The sequence below is a fragment of the Choloepus didactylus genome, chromosome 12, assembly GCF_015220235.1.
Source record: "Choloepus didactylus isolate mChoDid1 chromosome 12, mChoDid1.pri, whole genome shotgun sequence".
NCBI lineage: Eukaryota > Metazoa > Chordata > Mammalia > Pilosa > Megalonychidae > Choloepus > Choloepus didactylus.
The window spans coordinates 102277289-102297172 of NC_051318.1; the positions used below are offsets into that span (position 1 = coordinate 102277289).

General features: G+C 38.2%; 1 pseudogene; it reads right to left on the reverse strand.

Annotated features, from left to right (window-relative positions):
* Positions 1 to 1534: 1534 nt before the first annotated feature.
* LOC119506939 lies at positions 1535 to 16939 on the reverse strand (annotated as a pseudogene).
* Between the last annotated feature and the right edge of the window lie 2945 nt (positions 16940 to 19884).

A 19884-nucleotide genomic window follows, 5' to 3' on the forward strand; every position in this document is an offset into this window, starting at 1 on the left:
TTAGACTTCACTCCAAAACAAGAGCAATAAAAGAAAAAACAGATAAATGGGGCTTCATAAAAATTTAAAACTTTTTTACATCAAAGGACTTTATCAAGAAAGTAAAAAGACAGAATGGGAGAAAATACTTAGAAGCTGTATATCTCTTGAGGGTATAATATGCAGAATAAAGAACTCCTACAACTCAACAAAAAGACAAACCCAATTAAAAATGGGGAAAAAAAGAACTGACATTTCTCTAAAGAAAGTAACACAACTGTCCAATAAATAAATAGATGCTCAACATCATTAGCCACCAAAGAAATGCAAATCAAACCCACAATGACATACCGTCTAAGAATGGCTATTAAAAAAAAAAAAAAGTGAAAACAGTAAGAGAAAATGTGAAAAAATAAGAATGCACAAACATTATTGGTAGAATGTTAAAAGGGTTCAGCCTCTCTGGAAAAGTTTTGCGATTCCTCAGAAAGTGAAGTACAGAATTACCATATGACCTGGCAATCCCACTTCTAGTTATATACCCAAAAAACTGAAAACAGGGACTCCAACAGGTATTTACACACCAACGTTCATAGTGGCATTATTCACAATTGCTAAAAGATGGAAGCAACCCAAGTGTCCAACAGATGATAAACAAAGTATGGTATAGACACATAATGGATTATTTTTTGGTCATAAAAACAAAAAAAGTTCTGATACATGCTATTAGCATGAACCTTGAATATATGACATTGAATGAAATAAGCCCAACAGAAAATACAAATACTTTATGATCTTATTTATATGAAATAAGCATAATATGCATATTCATAAAGTCAGAAATTAGAACACAGGCTACCGGGGGCTGAGTGGGGAGTAATGTTTAATTGGCATGGAGTTTGGGTTTGGGGTGATGGAAGAGTTTTGGCAATGAATGATGGTGATGGAGGTATGACTTTGTGTAGGTAACTAACACCACTGAATTGTATATTCTAAAAGGGATAAAAAGGGAAATTTTAGGTTGTGTCTAAGTTACACACACAAACCTCATAGAACTGCACAACACAAACAGTGAACCCTAATGTAAACAGTGGGCTCAAGTTAATAGCATAATTATAATATTGTTTCATCAATTGTAACAAAGGTACCATATTAATGTAAAATATTATTAGGGAAAACTGCCTGTGAGAGGTAGTATATGGAAACTCTGTACTTTCAGCATGATGTTTCTGTAAACCTACAGCTGGTCTAATTTAAAAAAAGATATATTATGGGTCACCATAAAAGTATGACAAAATAACTGAAGAACTTATTCTTTCTGCGAACAGGAAAAAAAATTAGGTAAATTTTTAGTTAAGTAGATTCATAATCATTTTTCAAAAAGAAATATACCATTAAGCAAACACTTAATTGGAAGTGTTGAAAATCTCAAGCCAAATCTTACTACAATGTATTTCAAAGGTAAAGTTCAAAAACATTCACTGTGAAATGCACATTCTATAACCTATTTGTTAAAATAAATGTCACTGGCACATCAATATACAGGTATTTTAATTTATTGGATGCATATTAGGTACACAGTTAAAAAGAAATAAAATTCCTGCTCTCCAGAAGACAGTTTCAAGAACAAAGCTAAATGCTATTACACAAACAGAATGAATGAACATAAATAAAAGATGAAATATGGGATCTTCTATCACATTCGTTTTAAAACTAATCTTTTACAATGAAAAATCACTTATTTGAAACTGTGTAGAGCTGGAGATTATGGAGGTATCTACCAAATCTAAGTATTACTTCAGGACTTTACAAAACAATTTTATTAGTGATATTTATGTGTGAGAAGAGAAATGTTAACTATATATAATGGCCATGTTTCAAGGGACATGATTTAACAGTCAAGTTTTTATATCATGTAGAAGAAAATAACTATTATTTTAGAAATGCTACCTAAACTAGAATGACAGTTATTAAATATTATATATTCTATCCCTAACTCCATTCTAATACTCCCTATAAACTACATCAAACGAAGCTACAGAAGTTGAAATTTTAACTAAGATGGAAACTCAGGCTAGTTTTAAAGTTTCTAATAGCCACTAAGTTTAACACCTTTTCCATCTTACCGCAAAGAAACTTCTTTTATATAAAGTTTACCTAGAACATCTCATTTTCTGATGACGCATTTCCGTATTTATATTAAAACCCATTCCTCATCCGAGCTTTACTTCTCCTCTGCTGTCTCAGCCTCTGAGCACATCCTACCGAGCGCTGCATTAGGACGGCACACAAAAGCATCCGTTTCGCTTCCCAATTCTGCCAGCTGCTCCAGTGAAGACACACAAGGATAATGGTCTTTTAGCGTAGCTGGCAATTTGGAATTGTTCTCTTGAAGACGTCGAGAACGTCTCACTGGCGTTAGAAACTTCAGCTCTTTAAATGTAGAATTTGTTTCATCAAACTGCATCTTCTTTTTTATACTGAAAAACAAAATTTTATTCCCAGAGTTCAAAAACTTGTGTTAACACTTACTTTGTTCTTCTGTGTTTAAAACTTGTGTTGCAATGATTTGATGACTCGTCCTACAGAAAGAGGCACTGCAGCCTCCTTGAAGTGAGCTTATTCTTTTCTCTATTTGTTGTTACAACTTATACTCAGTAGATACTGGAATAACTGTAAAACTGGCATATTGCTCAATTCCAAAACCTGTTATTAATAACACACAAGGAATTAAAGTAAAATGATGCAAAAGTTTTCTTTCTCAAAATGGCAGAAAAAACAAAGTATGCTATTTAAAAAGGTGAACTGTCCCAGTGACATCCCATTTGTTTGAAAACCCCTGTATTAACAAACAGTAGTTCTAAATGAATCTGTCTTAAAGACCTAAAAATACCATTTATTATCCTTCATCATAAAAAGAAACCCCAGTACACTGCATTAGAAGTTTACCTTTGCAAGTATGGTGTGGTAGAAACATTATATTTAATTAAGCAACTCCCTCCAGTTTCTTTACTGGGGGTTTTAGCATCACTGATGGGCTCTTTTGTTTTGTCCTCTGTTCTTCACAGTCCTGAAATATCACACTTCTAGGTTGTTTATGTTCCATTTCCAGTTTTCCTGGCTCTAGGTTAACACCTATGTTATCGGTGTTGACTTCTTGGATTTCTTCTGTGGCTGCACAAGCCTTGGTCTTTTCTCCTATAGAAAATACATTTACAGATTAAGCTTTTGGCCAAATTTTAAGAACAAAATCAGAAAACATTAAAGTTATTCATAGTTGACCAAATTTCAAAACAATTAAACCAAACTGCCATTTCCCAACCACTATTTTTCCTAAGCAAATACGGGTGCCAACTATTTAATAAATATTTACCATCTCCTATGGATCAGGGATTGTAGATACAAACATAAGAATGAAACCATACCTGTCTTTAAGCAGCTCACATTCTATGCAACAGACACACTTGAAAATAATTCATTATAAACTGAGATAAGTGGTGTAACTGAGGTTAGAACAAAAGGTCATAGGAATCCATAAAAAAGAACCAACTAACTTGCTTGTGAAGCTGGAGGATGGCTAGGGAGGGTTTCCCAAGTGACATTTATGCTGGGTCTTGAGAATGAGTACTAGGTAAGACCAAGGAGTCATCTTGGTTTGAAGCATAAAAGGAAATGATCTTCTGAGACAACATTGTCTGGTGCTTAGAATACAGGTAAGGAGCGAGGCTGGAGTGTGAGGAGCAGGTAGTAAGCTCAGATAGGTAGGCAGGAGCTGGATTGTGTTAAACCCTACATGCGAGATGTCTGACCAAAACTCACTGGGAAAAGGTGTTGGATTTCCTCACCTGGGTTGTTGCTGATATTCTCACAAACAATGAGGACTGACAGCTTGGTATGCCGAGCCCTCTATCTTGGGGCTTGCCCTTATGAAGCTCGTTACCACAAAGGAGAGGCTAAACCTGCTTATAACTGCACCAAGAGTCTCCTCCCCCTGAATGCCTCTTTGTTGCTCAGATGTGGCCCTCTCTCTCTCTCTAGCTAAGCCAACTCGGCAGGTGAACTCACTGCCCTCCCCACTACATGGGGCGTGACTCCCAGGGGTGGAAATATCCCTGGCAACCCAGGATATAACTCTCGGGGATGAACCTGGACTGGCATCATGGGATTGAAAACATCTTCTTGACCAAAAGTGGGAAGTGAAATGAAACAAAATCAAGTTTCAGTGGGTGAGAGATTTCAAATGGAGTCAAGAGGTCACTCTGGTGGGCATTCCTTATGCACTATAGTGATATCCCTTTTTAGGTTTTAATGTATTGGAATAGCTAGAAGTAAATACCTGAATCTATCTAACTCCAACCCAGTAGCCTTAACTCTTGAAGGCAATTGTATAACTATGTAGCTTACAAGGGGTGACAGTGTGATTGTGAAAACCTTGTGGATCGCACTCCCTTTATCCAGTGTATGGATGGATGAGTAGAAAAATGAGGACAATAGGGTGGAATGGGGGGGGATGATTTGGGTGTTCTTTTTTACTTTTATTTTGTATTCCAATTTTTATTCAAAAATAGATTGTGAACAGTTGACTGTACACCATGGATGACTGTATGGTATGTGAATATGTCTCAATAAAACTGACTTTAAAAAAAAACAAAAAACAAAAAAAACAACTCATCAGGGAGACAGGTATACAATTAGAATGGAGAGAGGTGTGTGGTCAAGTGAATCATGTACCCAAACAGAAGATGTGTTTTAACCTTAATCTGTGTTCCTGAAGGTGTGTTCTTGGTTTTCCTCCTATCTCCCTGATCATTCCTTTTCTAACTCCCTCATTAAACATTACTAATAAGACCAGACGATACATATGTTCTATATGCTCCCCTGGGCATATTAACAGCCACCACAAATTGAACTATTTGCTGTTCAACTAACATACTGACAATAGAAGCACAACCTGCTCATACACGTGGATAAGCCATTAGTGTGCTAACCTCAACAGAATTTTTTTATTAATCAAAAATTTGTATTATATAATTAGTTTAGAATTTTAGTACAATTCCACTGACTCTCTGAGGTAGGTAAACAGAAATAAGAGGAAACACCCTAACTATTTTAAACATTGAAAAAGAAAAAACAAAAAACTCATTCAGCAAAGAAATTTAATAAAAATCACAATTCACCTGAAAGAAACAAAAGAAACTTACCAAAATTAAGTTCTTCTCGACTCTTCAGCGTTAGAATATCTACAATTGCATGTCGCATCTCTTCAATAGGCTTAAAGAAAATTTTAATGAAGAAAGCAGACCCATGTAAGTTTTATACTCTCAGACATTAGATTTTCCAAACTGAAAGTATTAAAACCACAGTGATTAAAACTTCATATTTTAAAATAAGGCAATTGATCTTAAACCGTGCTTCTCAGAACATTTACTTTGCCACTGAAATGGAAAAATGGCTGACTTTTCCAATTTACAGAATAAAAATGAACTCAAAGGATAGCATTTCATCAGTAAAGAGTAGGCCCAAAATTTTTTTTAAGTCTTTGGTAACTATTATGCTTGCCTTATAAGAAAATTCATAGACAAGTAGCAAATTAACATTCTTCACACCTACTAAAGACCTGAATATATAAAGTTTAATAGTTCCTTTTCTCCCACATTTAAATCTACATTTATATTTGTTTCAGCATGTTATTAAATGCATCTCCGAATAGCTTAAGGATGACTATCTGGACATATCTCATCCATTTAAAACATTTAACAGTGTCCATTATATGCCAGATATTATAAGCACTTACTTACTATGTAACTTTGAGCCTGCTAATGCAAAATATACAAGATACCATATAAAAGGGAAGCTCTGGCTCATAGCCTCAGTTCTAGTACTTAGTCCTCATCTCCTCACTGATACTTCTTTCAAGTTTCTTGACTGCTTCTGATCTTTGTTTTCCAATTTCTGCTCTGGGATCACACCTTCTCCTTTACACTACTGTTTTATACAGACAACCCTGGCTCTAGTTATGCATCCTAGGTACACTGCCAGAAGCTGCCAGAAGTCATGTCCCTTCAATAGACACCTGACACTCCCTTCCAGTGGGATCTTGTCAAATATCAAGCTACCCTACAGCAAAATGTTTTACACATAATAGCCAAGGAGGGACTACTGCTGAATATGCAATTTTTGGTTCAGGTTAAAGTTCAAATGCATTTGTTGGCTTTGCTGGGACCAAGAGGCTAAAAAGAGGAATTAGGGGAAAAAAAAGATCTCTAGGTAAATAATCTATAAGAATGGGTTTCTAAGAGACTTATACAAAAGGAAATACATTTCAGGAACATTTGCACTTAAAAAAACAAAAAAAAGAAAAGAAAGAAACCTGAAGATATAATTTGCTCCACACCCTGGACTTTTTGTAGCAACAGATTAGGAAGAAGTGAGAGGTATGGTATCAAACTACTATGGAGGCAAAAATGTTCGAGAGACTAGTTTACTGCCGTCTTCTGTACATGGGCAAGACAGACTATACCATGTGTAAATGTGACTACAGGACTGAGTTGTACTCCTAAAGAGAAGGCAAGTTTTCTCAAAAAGCCATCAGAGATTGATAACATTTTGAAAGATAATTTTACTCCATTTGTTTTATATTCAAAAAGCAAAATTTGAATATTAAAAATGTAGCTTCCTAGGAAATGTGCAGAATGGTATGGGCTAAAATATCTCTTACAGCACGTTTTATTAAATTTAGATTTTAGCCTACATCCCTTTTCTAAGGTCTAAGTATCTCTAATGTATCAGCAAAAGTTTTAGAAGGCTGAGAAATAGCTTTTATAATGCAATCCTTGTGACCTTTAAGCAAGTTTCACTACTACTATGTATATAACCACAATTTTATCATCCTGATGTCTTCCAAAACAATTAGGAATCATTTACACTGTAACAATAAAGATCAGTAACTTTTTTTTTCACTTATTTCTTTTCCTTATTCTTTTTCATGCAATTTTATTGAGATATATTCACACCCTATATAATCCATCCAAAGTATATAATCAATGGCTCAGAGCATCATCATGTAGTTGTACATTCATCACCACAATCAATTTTAGAACATTCATTACTCCAAAATAAAGAAAAAAACAAAGAGCACCGAAAACATCCAATACCCCTTATTCCCGCCTATTATTTAATTCTTTGTCTTTATTTTATTACTTATCTGCCCATACACTGGATCAAGGGCATGTTAGTCACAAGGTTTTCACAAGCACATGGTCCTGCGATAAAAACTATATAGTCATATAATCATCACCAAGAATCAAGTCTACTAGATTACATTTCAACAAATTCAGGTATTGCCTTCTAGATATTCTAATACACTAGAAACCAAAAACAAGTAAGATCAGTTAACTTTTGATCTTACCTGAGCCCCCGCCAGGATGGCTGCTTATAGATGGTGAGAATATTTTCAACAGGACTTTTAATTGGTTCAAGCCGTGTAAGACATATCCAAAATTTAACAAGGTTTTTGGCATCTGGAATATTTTTATTTGGGTCATTCGGTGTGGCCAGTATTTCTTCTTTGGGGCCTCCCTAAAATAGCAAGAAATAAAGTGTGTGGTGTTTTTAGCCTAAAAACTAGGAACAATTAATAATTTAGGTTACCATAATCAAGATCAGTGATAAAGATGGAAAAAAGTGACTAGAAAGATAAAATCATTCATTATATCATCCTTATCCAAACATACTTTGAAAGGCTAGCAAAGCAAAAAGTACATCAACCATAGAATTGGAAAACACCAATTCTATTCTTAATTCTGCTCAGGTGGGGTTTTCTGTTTTGATACTATGGAAATTTTCTGTCCAACTATTTAACTACATATAACTTTTATCTCACATAAACCATTACAGATTCATGTTAATATCAAAACTTGACAAAGACAGTTAAGATATAAATCTGTAGGCTTGATTGTCACTCAAGAATATAGTAGATGCAAACATTCTAAATAAACTATTAACAAATGGAATCTTAAATATATGAGGACCTAGTAGATTGTTAGTCATTTTTTATTAATGTATATCTCAAGAAGTATTCATTTCCTGCTGCCTTACAGCCAGGTTAAACAGCAGTCAGGAAACAAAGGAAATATTCTGGAGTTAACTAGTATACTCCTTTGGAATTTGGTCCAAATAGCAAAACTCTACAGTAAACTCAACACCACAATGATGATGATTTAGATGAATGGGATTTTGTTTTAGTTAACTTGAATTAATGGCTCACTAATCTGTACTGCTAGTCCTTGGTAAAATACTTGAATGAGTGGGAAAAACAATTTGTACATATGTTGGAATGAATGCAAGAAACAGAAGAAGCAGGGGTGAAAAGTGAATTAATATCCATCTCCAGCCCACTCTCTGTTAACACCTAGAGGAATACAATATTAAAAACCCAAATAACAAAACTAATCATCTTTCAATATACTTATATGAATGTAATGCAAAATGCAGTCAATTATAGGCAAAGAGGAACAATCTTACATTTAAAATTAAGTCAGTATAACATCACTGATAAATCCTGGCCAAAGGACTCACAATGTAATTGTTATATGTAAATGTAATTGTAAAGAGACAATGTCTGTGAATGTAATTTGTGAACTATAAAATGCAATACAAATATGATAAAGATGCTGTACCTCATTAATCAGGTTCAGGCATTCAGAGAATATCTTGTTTACTTTTTCAGTAAATAGTCTCTGCTCGTCCTCTTCTGCCATGGTAGTCCAGAAAGACCCAACAGGGTTTTCATTTTGTCCTTCAGGTTCTAGGTGGGTAAGTACAGAGCTAGAAGGCCTTTTCAGCACTCTTCCTCTGCCAGCTTTCCACTCAGTCAGACGGATTCTACAGTTAAAAGCAGTATATAAACACTACTATGATATTGATGATAGAACTCTAGCAAATAAAGGAAAAGCTAAAAAAATATTTCAGGTCTAAGTAGTTTCACACTGGTGACACTGACATAGATGACAAGCTAGAAAAGAAATACTGAGCAGTATCAAAGTCAACGACAAACTCTAAGGCCACAAGAATGTATTTTTTAAGGGAAAAGTTATAAAATATCACCCAATTTTATTAAGCGTTTTAACTTAGATTACAAAAAGCAACCTAATAAAACACACCCAAACACAATTTTTAGGACATATTGTCCCACAATGTGAATCTTTAAATTAGTCTGTATTTGACAGGGGAATCCAAAAAACAAAACTTTAATACATTCAAGGAAATTACAAACAAAATTCACAAATAGTACTCCTTTGAAAATTAAGGTACTAAAAATGAGGAAAATCCACCTACTCACCTTCTCTCCTCTGCAGTTTCTTTGGGCTGAGCTGATCTAACAAAGGTTGCCTGGGCTACAATATGTCTTCTCTGGTCAATGGTTTTAGACTTTTCTATCAGTTTGGTGTTAGATGAAGCTGGCCTGGTTATAATTTCAGAACCCAGGTTTCTTGATGACGTCTCACTTCTTTTTGTGTCCTGAGAAGAACTGATTTTGACCCTACATGAATCTGTTTTTAACTGTAGTACTCCTTTTCCAGTGGGCCCTTTCTGGACCGTAACCCTGGCAGAAGTTCTGCTGACACCCTGTTTCACCTTGTCCTGGTTACTACTGTGGTGACTTCTAATAGGAGGTCGCATAAGCTGTCTGTCCTGACACGCAGTGCTCACAAATTTTGTGGTAGCTCTGTTTGAGTTGCTGTTACTTTTCACTGTTACATTGCTGGTGTTTACAGGGTAAGGCTCTGTGGCTTCAGAGACAGTAGCTGAAAGTTTCTGGGTTGTGGCAGAACTCACATCTTTGACTTGTAGAAGTTTTCTAAATGAATTCACCTTAGACTGAACAATTTGGCCACGGTAAGATCCCAGCAGCACAGGTCTCTTGGGAATGTTAGCAGCATCTTGCTTCAGTTTTTCTGTAGTCATTTGGTTATCTTTGCTTTTTTTTTTTAAGTGAAATGCCTGGGTAAATGTCATACGTTGATTTTGGGGATCACCTTCAATTGGCAACAACTGAAGCATTTGATTATTATCCTCAAAATTATATGTATCAACTGCTATAGTTAAACTGGTTAAGTCATTAGAAGGTTGTAAAGGAATACAATTTTTTTCCATCATTATATTATTTTTGCTTTCTGTAGGTCTATTGGCATTTTCTTTATCAGCCTAAAAAAGACCAATCAGTATTTTAGAACTCATTGTTTTCAGAAAGTGTTTAGGAAAGGGAAAGGGTTAAAAGGGACTATTTATGGTTGCTTTGTCCATATCTTACCATTTTTGTTTTAAGTTTCAGAACTTTTGTCCTTTCTTGGACCTGGTGTTCAGATGTCATCATTCTCCGATCTTTACTACTAAAAAAGTAAAAATAGAAAAATTAACCCTATACCAAGAAGACATCTCTTTTTATTCCCCATGGGTGGGGGCTATTAACAATTAACTGACTTCATATTTTTAAATTGTAAATGGAGGCAAGAGGTAAGCTGAGATTTATTTGTCCTAAGCAAAACTTTTCTTTATTATAGATGTGTGACTCAGTGTAAACAAGAGGGCTGAGGACTTTAATGATACTTTTTAAAAGTCTTAACACCTTCCCTTCATAGAATATGTAAACAATGGATAATCTCATTCTAAACCATCATTCATGCAAACAACTCTTCAAAATTTCTTTATTAAGTAACACTTTCTTGGGTTAGTTGTAAATATTTAGTAAAAGGCTTACATTGAAAAATATTTCAAAAATAGCCCTCCTGTAGAAATCCAAAATTTACCACACATCCACAGCTTAACTTATAACAGGACACATTAAGGATACAGACCTTAGTTTCCAGGTGGCAATGCATTTAGGTATTTATCCAAAGCAAATATTTCCTCAAGAATTTGACCTAAAATCTTGTTGATGGCCATGGACTGGCCAGTACAGGCTGTGAGAATCTTTTAGGAGGATACCAATACCAAGAGTACTGTTATCAAATTGAAGGAAAAGGGGTCAGAGAAGAGAGAACAGTTCCCTGGCTCAAGGAAAAAAAGGAAAGTCATCTTCAGAAGGGAGTGCCTCTCCATATAGATTCTTATGCAGAACAAAGAATTTTTTTCTGTTCACCAAACTCTTCTCTCGGTCTAGGAAAATTTTAGCTATTTTTTTTTTTACCCCTGCATATACTGCTTCCTCTCTTTTCTCTCCCTTTGGAATTATCCAGATGATGGGAATGTCTTCATCCCTGACCCCGCAATTATTCATATAGACTTCCCATTCCATTGTGCTTTGTGTTCTGGGAGAGTTCCCAGGCTTGAACCTAAAGATCACGAATTTATCCACTCTGTTGTTTAGACCTGCAGTGGTATTTATTCTAACAATTAAATTTTCCATTCCTAAAATGTCTAATTCTTTCTTAACTACCACTTGTTCCTGCTTTATGATCGTAATACTATCTCCTAGCTCTTTGCAGATACTTAAAAAATCCACTTCATTTGATATGAGTTCCTCTGAATGCTTATGTTCTAACGTCCTTCATTATGTTAGGTTTGTCAAGAATTACCAGCCATTTGAGAAAAGCCAAGATGGTATTAATAGTAAGAAGCCCCACCATTTGTGTTCCATTAAGAAAGGAGAAGTCCCTGTCAATCAGATTTGCCATTGATTCTAAGACAGATCCCAAGTTCAGAGATGTTAAAATGTGAAAGAATGTGCATCTTTGAATCAAAATCTTTAATATCCTTACTGTTGATCATTTTGGTCACACTGCCTTTCACATCCATCGGCTCAGTCTGCTTGGGGAAGGGGAGGAACTGCTGACACAGCTTCTACTGCACACTTCTGAATGATGGCCAAGGAGACAGCAGCTATCTTCTGAGCGTGGTGCCTCCCTGTTTCTCCCAGGCACTGTCAAGTCTACCAGAACATAATGTCTCCTCAGTTTAAGCTCCTGCACTCACTACCTGGTAGTTAATATCCCTCTTGCTATTCCCTAGCCCACTAGCGTAGGGTGGCAGGTGATGTTCATGGTCAATCTGCCAACTTGCTTCCAATGTAGCAACTCAACCAACCAGGCTCCCCCACTGATCTCAGCTTCTGCAACTTCTCTGTTCACAGCTTACTGTGATGTTTCCTTAGAGAGCAAGTTAGAAGTTATCTCTTAACAAGGTTAGCTTGTCTTTGTTCCTGTAAAGTATATCAATCTATCTGCTTCTGTAGCCATATATTTCGGCTTCCTTCCTACTTTAATGGATGAACTGACCCTGCCACCCAGGGTCAAACTCTCCACTTGTGCTCTCCATTCCATTCTCTCTTGCTTACCCATAGACTTTGCTCCCATGATTATTTGCTCATTGTTAACCTGTCCCTCACCAAGGTCACTCCCATCACCATATAATCTCTCATTATAAAGACTTATACCTCACATTCCCTTTCAATTTCTTTTTTGTATAGCAAAATTCAAAAACAGACATCAATACCCACTGTCTCCATGTTGTCACCTTTCATTCTTTCTGTATCCTTTGCCTATCAGGAATTTGTCCCCAGCATTCTACTGAAATTCCTAACGTCATCCATTCCACTTCCATGTTTCCACAACTCAAGGTCAATTCCCAGGCTTCATCGTACCGGACCTTTCAACAGCACTTGATATTGTCCATCGTTTTTTCTTTAATAGCATTCTTCTCTTTGCTACTGGATCAACTCTTCTACTTTTTCTACCTCACAAGTCCACTTTTTTTCCCCCTTAACCCTCCATTATTTATTTATTTATTTTTGTCTTTTATTTTATTACTCATCTGCCCATATACTGGATAAAGGAAATGTCAGTCCAGCCCAGTACTGACACCATCTGATGGGAAGACATCTGGACTGCCTGCCACAAATGTAAGGTAACCATTTTTCATGTCTCTGCCCAACAACACCAATTCATTACCAGGTAACATAGAAGCGGATGCCCTAGCGAAATTCCACAGCCTAACACCAACGATGCATGAAGTGGCTGAATGGCTGCACTGGAAAACCGGGCACCAAGGACACCAGATCCCTGTCACCTGGTGGCAAGTAGTCTACACTGGCCCCCTTCCTCTGTCCAAAGGGGCAAAATATTCCTTCACCACCATGGATGTGGCTACAGGACTGCTGCTGGCTTTCCCAGTGGGCAAGGCCAACCAAAGAGCTACCATACATAGCTTAGAAGAATTAAGTGCCTTTTTCAGGGTCCCCACACATGTGAACATCAATAGGGGGACCCTCTTCACCAGGCAATTGACCCAGGCCTGGGCTATAGAACATAATGTCCTCTGGATGGTTCATTTGCCCTATAATCCCACAGCAGCTGGGTTAATTCAAAGAATAAATGACCTTTTAAAGGAACACTTAAAAGATGATAGAAACTCTTGACAATGGACTAGATGACTGTATCAGCATTAACTCCAGACCCAAAGCAACCAGCTCCTGCTCTGTGGAAATGTAACTACAGGGCCCATGCAAGCCTTAGGAATTTAAATAAGTGGACCCAGCTGCTGTCAAGCTGCAGGGGGGCAGCAATAATAATCTGTTCTAGTCTGTGCCACAAACACTAGAAATTGGGGAAAATAAAGTCAATTGGCTCTGGTTGCGGTCCATGCAGACACAGTGGTTGAGAATCCTAAGCCCATGGGGTATTAAAATTACACAGGATGCCAAAAGTTATTTGTATTTCCCATCTGGGACCCCCATCCCCACAGAGAACTGTATGCATAACTTTGCAATCCCAAACTAACTGCAGATCTGAACCTGGCTCCTTGCAGGGGGGGAAAACATGGTATTTAAAACCAGCCCCCACCTGAAACTCTATCTACTAATGAGGCCTCAGCTTGTACATTAAACCACTCAGCCATCCATTTTGATGCCTGCATGTGCAATTAATTCTTGTTAAAAAACTGTGTATTAATATTTCAATAATGCATTAACTAAAGTGTTTTGCGTATTTAGTAGCTTCTAACAAGTTTAATTTTAATGGTAATAGTTTCCTATAGAATGCTTGCTTGAAAACATTTTCCAAAATTATTTTGGTAACTTAAGTATAAAAGTTATAAAGGATGTTTTTTATTAGAAGGAAAAATAAAGTAGTTTTGTCCTAAATGACTGGTTGTTTCAGAAGGAAAAAGAGAAGATGTGGAACAAAACCTGAATGAATATAGAAAGTTGTGGAAAGTTGGTGGAAAGGGAAATTTATTTCTGTGGGCAAAGTTAGAAAATGGTAAAAACTAGCGATATCACTGCTTAATGATAAAACTTCACAACTTAAAAAAGTAGTTTTTGCAAAATAGAATGGAATTAAATATTCTAACCGCTACCCAAGCTGGCACTTGTGTTTCGATACTGTGTGTATGTGTCTGATAATTCACAAAATGTAACCCACGCTCTTAATCATATGCAAAATAACATACAAAGTACTGATCATTTATCTGATAATCCTTTGTTTAAATAATGGAACTCATTAACTTGGCCATGGTACCACTTATTAACAGAACTGAAGTCCATGTGTACTGGTTACTTGTACTGTGTTGTTTATTATATTGCTGTTGTGAATTATAAATGCAGTGTCTGTCCTATAGTCAATGCAAACTGTTGTGCCGGGGTGGACTGTGGCAGCCCCTGACCTGAGCAAAACAGGCCTGTGTGACTTGTCGCACAGCAGTCTGTGTGACCTGGGCAGCTAATGTTTAACCTATCATCTTTGTAAACCAAGAAAAAGAAAATGTTAACTTAACCTTACAATGTAACTTTAAAAAGGGAAGTCAGGAGGGGGTAAGAACTCTTGGTCTCACAAAGAGGCGAGATGTAAATGTCAAGTCTTGCACCCAGATTTGAATAAGCATTCAACTATGGTCCCCAAACCTCCTGCTGTCAAGTGTTAATAGCTGGCTTCCTTTCTGACACTCTTATGGTTATCTATGGATCACCCCACCCCACCCCATGTCACAAGCCTGTTCTCCCGCTTGTAACCTTAGGAATAGGTTTGTCTCAAACCCTCGCTGTCCTCTTTAATTGGGTAGTCAACTTCCCCGTGAATGCAATGCCCGCCTGGCCACAGAGAGACATCATGATCTATTCATGACTTCTCACCCTGTAGGCAAGCCCTGAATAAAAGTTCATGTATCAGGAAAAACAAAAAACAAAAAACCTAGCATCATCTTTTTTTCTTAAACAAATATGGGATTTATTTTTGAAAGGAGAACACATTTATTCTAAATGAAAGCAATTTGTTAATGTCAAGTTAGCAATTTAAAAAAAATTTTTGTTTGGAAATAATGCCAAATTTATTTAATATTGAAAAATAAAAAGAGTTCAAAGTATATCCATAAACTCTTAACCCAGCTTCAGCTACTGCTAACCTTCTACCCTATTTTTGTTATCGTTTATTCTCTTTCAATGTGTGTGTGGTGTATATACATTTTTTCCCTGAACTATTTAAAAATAAATTACAAACATTATGGCCCTCTAACCCTAAATACTTCAGTGGTTATTTCCTAAAAATAGGGATATCCGCTTACATAACCACAGTACAATTATCAAATTTACAGATTTACCATGACACATTAATCTGTCCACATTCTGTGGTCAACTGACCTAATATTGTCCTTGGGAGCGTCTTCCCCAATCCAGTAGAGGATCCACCCTGGGGTCAGGTATTGCATTTAGCTGTCATGTCTCCTCAGCCTCCTTTAATCGATTCAAGATCATCTTTAACTCCATTCTTTCTTTTACATCCCACACACAATCCTTCACCATATCCTGTCAGCTCTGTTTCATAAATATAAACCAAATCTGACCACTGAGGAAGGGTGTAAAGATGCATTCATGAAGAAAAAATGTATTAATAATGTACCTAACATTTTTCAGAACTGAAATGAAATTAACTTGACCTCACCTGGATATCTGATCTACCTCTTCGTATACAAAACGTGTTTTTCCTTCTTAAAGAAGTTCCTTGAGGTTTTCTCTTCTTTGCTCTACATAACAAAAGGAAAGATTTGCAAGTCAACCTTAGTTCAAACAATAACCTCAAATAAATATGGTTGACTAAATGAAGATTTTACTTAGAAAAACATTCTATTTGAGATGGCATCTCCCACAGAAAATTTCCCAACTCAGTATTGCCCTTGAGAAATAATCCCATTAATAAGATTGTTAAATAAAAGTTCCCCAGAACCGCTCTGCACATTTTGTATTGTCTGACAGTAAAAATCTGGAGAAGAGCATGTTGAACATCTAGTTAAGTGAAAGCCAAGCTTTTATAAAACTCAACGGCAGAGATGAGCCATACACCCAAAATTCTGAACTTTACCATATCAGGCTGGGTGAGACACCTCACTTGCTTTCTTCTGTTCCCCCAGGTGCTGAACACAGAAGCGTCAACATTACCTCTGAGGACCCTTCCCTAAGGTCTGAGGCGAAGGTCTGAATTCGGACCTCAGAGCTGGACCCCACCCGGGCCCCCAAACCACCTAGCCAGCCCGGCCGCGCAGCCCGCGCAGGCGCAATCGGTCCCCCCGGAGCGCCGACGCCCAAAGCCCGCGCCCGCCTGAGCCCGCGTCCGCACGGCGCTCGCTCCGCACGGTCACCCCGCACCGGCACCCCGCGAACAGGGCGCCGCCCTCGTGTCACCCGCCTCACAGGAGACGGGAACGAGACGTGAAGGGCTCGCACGCGGCTAGTCGGGCGTGAAGCTGGCGGGTCCGCGACTCCTCAAACGACCCGGCTCGCGCCGCCGTCCCCACCGCCGCGTGGCCCCTCACCTCGGAACGCGGGCCGGGCTCTCTGACTGGGCGGCAGCTGCAGGTCGCGGGGGGCGGCCGAGAAGCTCTCGGCAGCCCCGAAGCGGGTTCGCCGTACCCACTCACTGCCCGCAGTCACTCGTCCCGGCTCAAGTGCGGGAGGGCCGCTGCCGCCGCTTCCCATTTGTGCGCGCGAGAATTGAACGGGCCAATGGGCGCCGAGGGCGGGGCCAACGTGCGCGCGGGGCGGGGCCGGGCCCTCCGAGGCCTGCTTGGGTCAATGCGCTCGGCCCTGCGTACCCCTTGCTTTATTCAAACTCCCTCAATCGCTTGACATGTGTTCAGTACCTACCATGTGCCCTGACCCTGGCTGATAAACACCTGCGGTAGGCCAAGTCCTCAGACGCTCACAGTCCGCTGAAGAAGGCAGACGAGGAAAAGGCACGTATAACCAGGGAGCAAGGACCCAGAGCCTGGGAATTTCCGTTGCACAAAGGTTGTCATCTGGGCATCAGGGTTCTGAAGGGGGAACGTTATCTCCTTTTCACAGGTGAGGCGTCAGGCTCAGAAGTTCTTTGTCCAGTGATTGCTGGAGGAAGGCAGACGCTTTACCCAAGGTACAGGAACTGCAAATATGCACATGAAAAGATGCTTCCCATCAGCCCTCATCAGGAAAATACAGTTAATGAGATACCACTTGCTACACGCACACAGCTTCTTGGTGTCTCAGTGTTCTCAACTGTAAGATGTGTCTAATAAGAGGATCTCCCTACCCCATGGCTTTTTTTAAGAAGATTCGATGAGAAAATTATTATAAAGAGCCTAGTGGTGTCTGACACGTAGTATGCCTTCAGTTAAAGTTAGCCATTTTTACTAGCTCAGCCAGATGAACAAGTATATATAGATGCTAAGTCAACTTGCTTCTCTAGATGGAAATTACTGCAAGAATTTGGTAGTATGTGGCAACTGATACTGGTATCAGACTATGAAAACAAACTAGCTTCCTCCATGAGTCTCCAAAATTGCTTTTTTTTTTTTCCTATTAAGAATGCTCTTGATGCAGAGCTAAGAATTATTAATTATATTAAATCTTGACCTTTAGGAGAAAAAAAGTGACTCAGAGAACCTCCAAAACATTATATGAAATATCAAAAATAGATAAATCCATAGATACATGTGATGGTTGGGTGGCTTTATGTGCCCCAGAAAAGTATGTTCTTCAGTTAATCCATTCCTGTGAGTGTAGACCTATTGTGGGTATGAATTTTAATTATATTATTGCAATTGAGATGTGACCCACCTCATTCAGGTGGGACTTAATCCTCTTACTGGGGTCCTTTATAAGAGGATAAAACACAAAGAGAGGAAATACAGAGAAACTCAGAAAAAAGACTCCGAGAAACTGAGAGGAACCCACTGAAGCTAGAAGCTGGAAGCAATGAAACCTGGGAGAGAAGGACCAGTGGACATTACCATGTGCCTTGCTGTCTGACAGGAGCCAAAGCTCATGGGTAGCTGGCCTTCAGAGAAGGTATCATCATGTTTATACCTTAATTTGGACATTTTTCACAGCCTAAAAACTAAGCTTATAAGTTAATAAATTCCCATTGTAAAAGCAACCTGTTTCTGGTATATTGCATTTTGTCAGCTTTAGCAAACCAAAACAAGAAGCAATGCAGATTGGTGATTGCCAGGGTGGGAGGGAGGGAGGAACAGGGAAAATCCATTTAATAGTTAAGGGATTTTTCTTTGGTGGGTCGGAAATGTTTTGAAACTAGATAGGGGTCATGGTTGTACAACATTGTGAATGTACTAAAGGCTACTAAATTGTTCACACTGAAATGATTAATTTTGTTAGATGAATTTCACCTTAATAAATTATTTTTTTTAAAGCGACTCAAAGAAAACCATTGAGATCTCAGTAGGCTGAGTTGGTGAATAAGAAAACCTGCAAAACTACTAGGTTTTGCAATAGGGTGATTCTCCCCTAATCTCCGGACTCACCTACTCCAAATGGTAATTTTTTTTTTTGAGACACTTTTTTGATATTCTCATCCCACAATTGTTGGAGGGATGGCAGATTCACTTCTAAAAGATCCAAGGAGAACTTTCTTACAGAACAGGTGTTTGTGAACACAGCTGGCTGTGAAGCTGCAGGCTCCAAGTGTACCTCCAGTGGTCACAAGAAGCAGGGAAGGTGCCTGTGATACAACAGGGTAGGACAATCCAAGGGATGGAAGGAAAACCAGGAAAGGGTGTGGACACAAAGCCCTGGGAGGAAACAGGCAAGAAAGTGGGAATGATTCACAGCATTGGGCTCTGGAGAGGTCTAGTAGGATTGGGACTGAAAGGGACCACTGGATTCAGACACTAGAACTTTTTGGCAAAAACAGATTTTATGGAAATGTACAAAACATTGTTGAGACGTGGAATATGACTCCCGGGGAGGAATGTAGACCCGGCATCGTGGGACGGAGAACATCTTCTTGACCAAAAGGGGGATGTGAAAGGAAATGAAATAAGCTTCAGTGGCAGAGAGATTCCAAAACGAGCCGAGAGATCACTCTGGTGGGCACTCTTACGCACACTTTAGACAACCTTTTTTAGGTTCTAAAGAATTGGGGTAGCTGGTGGTGGATACCTGAAACTATTAAACTACAACCCAGAACCCATGAATCTCGAAGACAGTTGTATAAAAATGTAGCTTATGAGGGGTGACAGTGGGATTGGGAATGCCATAAGGACCAAACTCCACTTTGTCTAGTTTATGGATGGATGTGTAGAAAAGTAGGGGAAGCAAACAAACAGACAAAGGTACCCAGTGTTCTTTTTTACTTCAATTGCTCTTTTTCACTCTAATTATTATTCTTGTTATTTTTGTGTGTGTGCTAATGAAGGTGTCAGGGATTGATTTAGGTGATGAATGTACAACTATGTAATGGTACTGTAAACAATCGAAAGTACAATTTGTTTTGTAAAAAAAAAAAAAAAAAAAAAAAAAAAAAATAAAATGATGATAAAAAAAAAAAAAAATTTTTGAGAAAAATTAACGAAGGCTTAAATAAATGGAGAGATATAATAGGGACAGGGATCAGAAGACTCCTATTTTAAAAATGTCCATTCTCCCCA